This window comes from Polyodon spathula, chromosome 4 (assembly GCF_017654505.1).
Source record: "Polyodon spathula isolate WHYD16114869_AA chromosome 4, ASM1765450v1, whole genome shotgun sequence".
NCBI classification, from domain to species: Eukaryota; Metazoa; Chordata; class Actinopteri; order Acipenseriformes; family Polyodontidae; genus Polyodon; species Polyodon spathula.
This window is the reverse complement of record NC_054537.1, coordinates 71,844,384-71,853,488: the sequence shown is the minus strand read 5'-3', so window position 1 is coordinate 71,853,488 and position 9,105 is coordinate 71,844,384.

The window sequence follows — 9,105 nt, the reverse complement described above, 5'->3', positions numbered from 1 at the left end:
CACAATTTTCTCCACATATTCTTTTTTTTTTTTTTTTTTTTAAGATTTTATTTAATTTTTTTATTTAATCGGCGAGATTCAGAGTGGAGGTAATTTGTCTAATGTTAAACAATTATTTTCAGTTCTAAGACTCTGTTTTTTTTGTTTTTTTTTTTAATAATTTTCGTTTTTAGGGGGCATAGTTCAAAAATTGGAGGGGTGGGAACTGGGGTGCTGTTTCTACAATTTAAATACAAAGATACGTCTCATTAAAAAAAAAAAAAAAAAAAAAAAAAAAACATTAAAAACAAGGTTTAATTCAGTTCAAATTATTGTGTAGTGTATATTGTATCTATATAAAACGTTTTGTTAAGATGCTTTGGGCTGTAGTTCAAAGTGTGTGTCACCATTTAGAAAGCAGCAATAAAAGTTAGTGCAGGCTGTAGTACAGTATTTAAAAATAAATAAATAAATAAATATATAAAAATCAAATGAGCTGGAACTGGGCTGAGCTGCTGCTGTTTCGGCTACTGTACTGTATTTAAATACTGAAAACGGGAAGAAACACTAAAAAAACCATGTATACAGTTAGCGTGTTTTTGTGTTTGACACTACCGAGTACTTCATGTTTAGGCTCACTCTTGTTCCCCTTGCTTGTTAACAGTCTACAGTAAAAAGGCTGATGTGTTGTCAGCAAGTGTAATTATAAAGTTTAATTTTGTTCCGTAACAAAATGGCCAGTAGTTATCAATATCATAGGGAATTTAAAATGTGTAGAAAACTCTGGGGAGAGGTCTGTTACTGCCGTCAACGTTGAAAATAACAAACAAGTTAAAAATATGCTGCATCTGATTTTTTTAACGACCTTAGTTGACTGCGTTTGAGTGATATTGTGGGTTTGAAATACAGTATTTTAAAGCAGATTTCTGCTATAATATCTGGTGATACTGTCCGGGTTGAGTGGACTTAGATTTACATTTTGAAACGTACCTCATCACCTGGAACCGTATTCCGTACTAGTCTATTAATACTTTGTGAATAAAAATGTATTTAGGAGGAGGTTAGGATTGGGTTGGTGTTGGAGTTTGGATTAGGATTAGGATTAGGGTGAAAATATATATAAAAAAAAAACCTGCGCTAGACACCAACTGCCCTTAATTTCCCCCCTCGAATGACACACAGCAACAATGTGCCATGCTCATTCACGTTGTGTCTTCCAAGTTGTGTGAATTTTCATGCATGTTTCAAACCAAATGTGCAATTCAAGTAATCCACAATTTTCCAATAAATGTTTACAGTCTTATCATACACTATAACAGTATTGCATGTACCCCCTCATTGTAATGCAGCCACTGCTGCTTATAATACTAATAACAATATAATAGTAACAATTCAAGGTAACACACAGAAAAGTCACTTCCTGCAATGCAATTCAGACTGCTGAACTCTAGATGGAAAAATTATGTTTGTTAAGGTCTCATCTAAGTACTTAAAGAAAGAGTGGCATTAATGGTTTATCGTTATTGAAAATAAAAATGATTTTGTATCTGTCTTCAAACAAGGACGGCATGCATGAAAGGGTTAAAGTAAATAATACTGTGAAAAATCAAAGGCTTGTTCCATTGTAATAAAACGTCATTGCACTCTTGATTTGTACATGAGGGGGGAAATTAGTCAAATCTACAATGCTGTTCAAATTCAACAACCGGCAAGCACTTTGAATTTCATTTGCTTTTCAGATCATCTGGGATAAACAGTGCGTGAAATCTAAACATGGCTAGCCATTCATTAGGATCCCTTTCCTACTGGTCTAAGCGCAGGAATGCAGAAGGGATACTTGAAGAGCTGTAAGCTTCCTCTGAACCTGATGATATGAGGTGTGATTCGTCAGGCATGGATATAGATAGTACTGTGCCAGCAGTAGTGAAGCAGGAGGCAGAACACATTGAGACTATAGATGGCCATGACCAAATTGAATTTGAATATGAAGAAAACGCTTGCAACTTTGAAACGGATGTCTCAATGTTCAGTGAAAATGATGGTGGGAGTGAAGTTGACAGTGATATAGATTAATTATTTGATTGTGAAAGTGATTCTGGTTCTAATTATTGTGTTTCAGACGATATAGGCTTACAGGAAGAGTTTTGTGAATGGGCTGTAAAACATGATATGTGTCAGAATGCACTTAATAATTACTTTGTGTTTTGAGAAACTATCACCCAAGCTTGCCAAAATGTGCACACACATTGCTGAAAGTTTCAAAGAAGTCAGCCACTGTAAAACAAGTAAGCGGAGGTGAATACTATCACTTTGTCATTCTGCCATACATTCAGTCAATTGCAGATAAATTGCAAGAACAGAAGAATGACACTATATCAATTATGGTCACTGTAGATGGATTGCCACTTTTCAAAATTTCAAATTGACAACTCTGGCCAATTTTAGACAGGGTTTATTTTGAAAAAGAACCTTTTGTGATTGGTCTCTTCTGTGGCAGCAGCGAACCGAAGGATGTTGATGAATACCTCATGGATTTTTCGTAGAGGAAGCCAAGAGACTGGAAACTGGTTTTGAAATACTTGGAAAGACATTCAATCTGTCTATATCTTGTTTGATTTGTGATGCCCCAGCTCGGTCTTTCATAAAGAGAACCAAGGGCCTTACAGGTTACTATGGATGTGGTCGATGCACACAGGCAGGAACTTATGTCAGTCGACGTATGACCTTTCCCGAGGTAGATTCACATCATTGGACTGATTTACAGTTCAGCCACACTACCTACAAAATTTCAGACATTTGAAAAAAAAGTATTATTACCATGTGGTGATGTATGGGCAGCCATTCCACTGCTACATACATATTGATTTTGTATGTTTTTTTTAAGAGACTCCAAGACTGTCCAGTAAAATATGAGCTCTTACCATTTATATTTTTATTTGACTTAAGGACAATTTGTTGAACTGAACTGTGGAAACAATGTACAAAGTTGTGGAATGCGTTGGAAGAAACGAGGTGGCAGTTAGAAGTAGCTCATGGATTAGAGGTCACATGGATTAGAGGGCTCTGGCCTCTTGGAGTGTGTACTCTTTCCGTTGTATGGCTGTGTGGCAAAGCGTAAGCCTTGCACAATGAAATATGTAGTTTATTGTATGTTTTTGTGTTAATTGTTACAATTGATTTAATTGTTTAGCTGCTGTGGCGCTCCGCTGGGGACGATTACCCGTCTGCATGGAGCAGCAGCTGAAAGCAATCATCTGTTCCAGCAGGCAGGTGGGCGTGTCTCAACGGAGCGTCAGTATAAAAGCATGGCGATCGCTGTGATCGGGGCTGCTGCAAGGCCTGCCGTTTTCACGGCACCTTTTGAGTTATAGTTTGGGGTATTGTGTTTTATTTTGCACTTTATGTACAGTTTGCTGTATTTGTCCTCTGTGCGTTACCATCGCTGGTAACGTCACATGACCGCCTTTATTTTACTTTCGTTTTTTGTTTTTGTTAATAAATCCTGCGCTCCTGTGCCAGCGTTTCAACACCACCTCTGTCTCTCTGTATGCTTGAACAGCGGCTACCCACACGCGTGACTCGAGGAAGATCCTGTCACAGGCTGAAACAGATAATCTTTCATTTTTAAACTCAGAAAAAGAAACATAAAACATTTATTGCTAAATTATAAATCATATGTAAGAAATCAGCCAATCACAGAGCAGCTTTTCCAAACATTCTTGTACCTCTTATCTTGTGTATATATGCCATCCAGTGGCAAGATTTTAAATGTATTTTAAAAATAAAATGATCTAAATAAAAGTAGTGAAAAAAGATTAAGCTGACAAATGGTTTTTGATTCAAAAACACTTTATATACAAGAAAGGTATACCTCCAATACAGTCATATAAGCACGAGATTTAAACTGACTTCGGACAAGGCCTCAGTACAGCTCAGTGCATACGTTTGTATCAGAAAGCATAGATATCCATGGAGTCAATTCGAAAGAGATGAAAAGACTGACTAAACTTTACAATTCTGGGTATTTATACCTTTGTAAACAACTGTTGACTCCACTCCCATTTGTCTTACTTCTGTCCAGTGATAGGGGTTTCCACTCTATTATTGCACACTCCCTCTGCGGGGGAAAGGGGGGGGGGGGGGCTGCATACCACGTTGTACCTAGCAGGGAGCATCCATCTTGTCTTTCAGTTCCCCTCCCCCATCTCACACTGTCTCTGCTAATCTCCTGCCTTTTGACGTTTAGCTCAGACACCCATCTGTGACTTTGAGTCATGTTAGGCTATGCAAAATTGCACATGGCTGGTTTTGCCGATGGGAAATGAAAGAACTCGAAACTTACACAATACTGTATAGAAACTTAATATAAAAGCATATTAAAGCAACTGAATTAGTAAGCACATTAAAACTACTATAAAAAACACATTCACACACAATTTAAACAATGATTAAAAAGAACTTAACTATAAAAGACACACATACACATAATATAAAACTTACAATTAATAACATAATTAATACCACATCCAGAAAGCCATCACTACAAAAGCATAGCAAAAATCCTGTTATTAACTTCGAACTTTGTTTTAGTTTGGATAAGCAATTGGGACATATTAAGTACCGGTATCACTGGCTGTGAATATGTCACTCAAACATCAGCATTACAGACCAAAAATCACCAAGGTGGTCTAAAGACAGTCCCAATATCACTGATATATGAATATACTCACAGCCAGATTTCGAAAATTGTCCTGTAAAAAGCTTTAAGCTGTACTTTTTCAAGATTTAACCCGTACAGCCAAAACTTTTTCAAATTTCACGAAAAAAAAAAAACATTTTATTGCCAGTTTAAAAATCTAGTTTTAGTTCTTACTTTGCCTCTTTCGAAAATCATGCTAATCAATATCATCCCATACATAGCCAAATAAATGTATGAAATTCACAATCACTTTTGTGAGCAAAAGTTTTAAAATGCAATGCAGGTAATTATTTTGTTAGACCCAACAGAAGATATGAATCCAATAGTGAGGAAGAAGAACCTTTCAGTAAGAAAAGGAAGGCCCCAGTTCCTATCCCACAGCTACCACTGCCACCACAGCAGAAGAGCAACTGACCGGTATGTTTTGTATAGCTCTTTCACGTTTTGTTGTCATACAGAAAATGAGTGTTACAATCATAAGAAATGTTTCAACATTAAAAAAAATTGTTTTGTGAAGAAGTACTGTTGTTGTCAAAACTTTACATACCCCAATGTATGGAAATACATAATTATGTACGGAAAGGATTGATAGTCTCCTCTGCCCTATTTGAGCCAGGAGCTGATTCAATGTATTTTTGTACATATTTTTTTGTATTCCGATTAGCAAGTAATAGCAAAATTGTTGATGTATTACTGTGACACAGAGGTGAGTGAATTCAGGTAATGCAGTGCAGTGCTGAATAAACAGACAGACAATGATATCCAGGTGCAAGGGTGTTTCTTGAATAATTGACAATGTTCAGAGCAGGGGCGTAGCTAGGAATGGAAATTTGGGTGGACGGGCAAGTACCAAAGGCCTGATGTTACAGGAAATAGTTTATATTACAAACATGATTTAAATCATTTAAAACTCAGAATATATCAAATATCTCGTCGGGGTTAGAGCAGAGCAAAGTAGTCAACATCTTTTGCAGTTTATAACTGCAGTTGCACATATACACTATAAATGCAAAGTACATATGCATACAACCTACAGAAACAAACACATTGTGCACAATAACTGCAAAAGCCATTTCATTTGACAAAAAAGAACAAACATGATTCGTTGTGTGAGAGGATGATCCGACCCAAATATTGCATCACAATTGCTACTTTGATTTGATTGGCTAAAGCCTGCGGCATTTAAAAAAACAACCTACTTGACCTAAACTTAAACACCCGCCTTCGGCACAGTTGACGTTTATTTTTTATTTTTTTATAAATGTACTTAAACTTGGCATTCACATAGGTGCAGATTTGGGTGGGCCTGTGTGGCCCACCCATAGCTATGTCACTGGTCCAGAGCCTTATGGTAAACACCTGTAAATAATAAATGATGGAAGTGATATAGAGGCATGTATCACTTTGTTTATAATCCGCAGGTTTGACACCTATTTATACCCTCCCTCATGACCCCTTGGTTAACAAGTGCATCCACTTCTCCAATCTGCAGATGCCACGCCGTTTCCTGTCCGGGTCATTGAGTTCCGGTACCGTAGCTCTGCCCCTTTTCTAGCTGGCCGACTTCCACCTACCCACGGGAATAAATTGTCATGCCATTTAGTCCAGGGTACTCTGTTCCCTTTACACAGTGCCCTCACAGGTCGAGAGGGAGATCTAACACCAAGAATCATTCGATCTCTGTCACAATTAATCATACTCTGAAATAATGACCACACCTTTTACGAATACACATTTGTACTTGCATTCGGCACACCCTTCTTTTCTTTTTTGAGAGATGGAGCCTTTCTGTCTTTCTTGTTTTGTAATGAGGGCATCTTTGTGTTTCGATGAAAAAGCTGAAGCTGCTTTTTTAATGTGAAATACAACTTCATATTAAAGGACAGCTATGCATTTGCAAATTGTTCATTTTCACTAGATTCTGTAAATATACAGTTTTCAAGTACAATAACATTTTATTTTGTAGTTTATATTTCTGTTAGTTACATTTTAAAGACATGTACTATTGCTAGCACCTTTTATAATGAATACATAAAACATTATTAGCACTTATAAATTCTTAGCACTTCAAAACAATGTATGTGGGTGTATTTGCATCTATTTCCACCGTCAGTGTGAGCTCAGTTATTGCCACTATGTTATCATTAATTGTCTACTTCAAGAAAAAACAAGTTTCAAAATGCCCTTAAGGTAAAAAAAATAAATAAAATAAATTAGGAAAAAAATACTACATAATTGGTATATACATTAATATATGAAAACAAAAAAAACACTGTATTATAAAGGTCAGATCCAAGCATGAAGGATTTAAAGAAAAAAACAACTTTGCGGCAATTATGATTCTCATATCAGTCAATAGATAACATTCAGCAAAGCAGTTACGAGCTCAGCAGTGGAAAGTTTTTTATATACATAAGTAAAGGATCGTAGAAAAATTTTAATTATTTGACATTTTCATGGGTGGTTGGTCTTTGTAATTAGGAACCACCAGGTGGCATTAAGTTTGTACAAGATTGATTATGATGTCAAAAAGTCATTATAGAATATTGGCAGACTTTACCTGACATTGAAATACCTTTAAATTGTACTGAGGACTTGGCATGCCTGAAAATGTCTTTAAAATGCATTTCTTGTCCTAATGATGTTTTTTTTGCATATTGTAGATGTGAAAGCAGGTAAAGGAAAAGTAAAAAATTCAAGTTAAAAAATGATTTTATTTTTATTAACAGAACCTGCATGATTTTTTAAAAGAAGCACCAAAAAAAACCCCATTGCATGCTCCAGCCTTATCTTGTAGCTGTGGTCTTACACTGAGCTGTGCAGACTAATGTCATCATACATACTTGATACATGCTTAAGAACTCTTGCTCCCCTCAGGAAAAAATAAATATTGTAGCAATCTTTAAAGTTGCCACCTACCGGGTCAATTCTGAAGCCAAAGAACAATGGAATTGCTCTATTTGGCAACAGTCACCAGTATTACATTCAGAACCAGACCCTCAAGAAAAGGGCTCTGTCCTTTTAGTGCAATGTTGCTAACAAGAATCAGCAAAACGGAAAAAGGGCTTGAACACAGTGGGCTGAGGGGGCACAGTCCATAGAACACAGCCATGGTGACTACATAGAAGCAAACACAAACAGCCACCAGACACTCACACAGACAGCCACTAGGACCACATTTAGAAACAAGGGAGAGCAAACACAATTAACAACAATGATTCCCCAAACAGTCCCAAAATACTATTTACTTATGGGCAGGGTGTTCTGGCAGCCAATTCAGCCACAGCACACTGCGCTGTCCTCCGGTTTGCCCACTAGTTTCCAGTCTCCAGTGCATGGAGAAAAGAGCGTTGCAGTGTCTTTTGGGAAATTGATGTGCTTCAGAACTTTGATGAATGTGACTGCTATGTGAACTTTAGGATGCCAAAAGGTGCATTTCTTCAGCTGTGTACCGACCTGAAGCCCTACATTCAACCTCAAGTCACAGTAATGCGAAAGACAATACCTGTGGGAAAAAAAAGAGTAGCCATGACTCTTTACAGGATGGCAAGCAACAATGAATTCTATGATATTGGCAATTTGTTTAGAGTGGGAGGGAGCACAGTTTGCAACATATTTTGCGAGGTGTGCAAAGCCCTTTGTGAAATCAGGCATTTGTATGTGAAAAGACCCACAGAAATCAATGATGTGAAAATATGTTAAACTGATTTTAATTGAAAACAGGATTCCCTATGTTTGGTGGTGCACTGACTGGTACACATATACCTATTATAGCACCCAAATCACATCACACAGATGACTACAATCGTTAGGGGTGGTATAATGTCCTACTACTAGGACTTGTAGACCACACCTACAAGTTCATGGACTTTGATGTTGGTTGACCCAGCAAGTGTCATGATACATTTGTTTTTGAATGTTCCCGCTTAAACGCAAAGCTAAACAAATGATTTTTTTCCCCCCTTATTTGACATGTATAGTTCAGGGAGTTGAGGTGCGCATTGTGATCTTGACAGATTCAGCTTACAGCATGGATCCTTACCTTATGAAGCCTTATCCAGAGTGTGTCTGACATGTGCACCAATCCATAAGGAGCATGCATTTGGTTGTCTCAAAGGTTGCAGGCGTTGCCTTATGAAGTATAATGATTTACAGACATATAACATGAAGTATGTAGCTGGGGCATGCATTGTGCTTCACAATTTCTGTGAGACTTGGAACCTGGAATATAGGAACAAAAAAGCCACCTACGGCAGGCTTTGGATCTGGATTACTATAACCAACAGACTACAAATGCTACATGTTTAGATAAAACTGTTAATGCACGACAAAAGTACTTTTCAAATTGTCAAGCATGCAAGTTTTAAATCCAAGTCAAGTTTGTATAACAGAACACTATAAATATTTCATTGTTCAGTTTGTGTGAA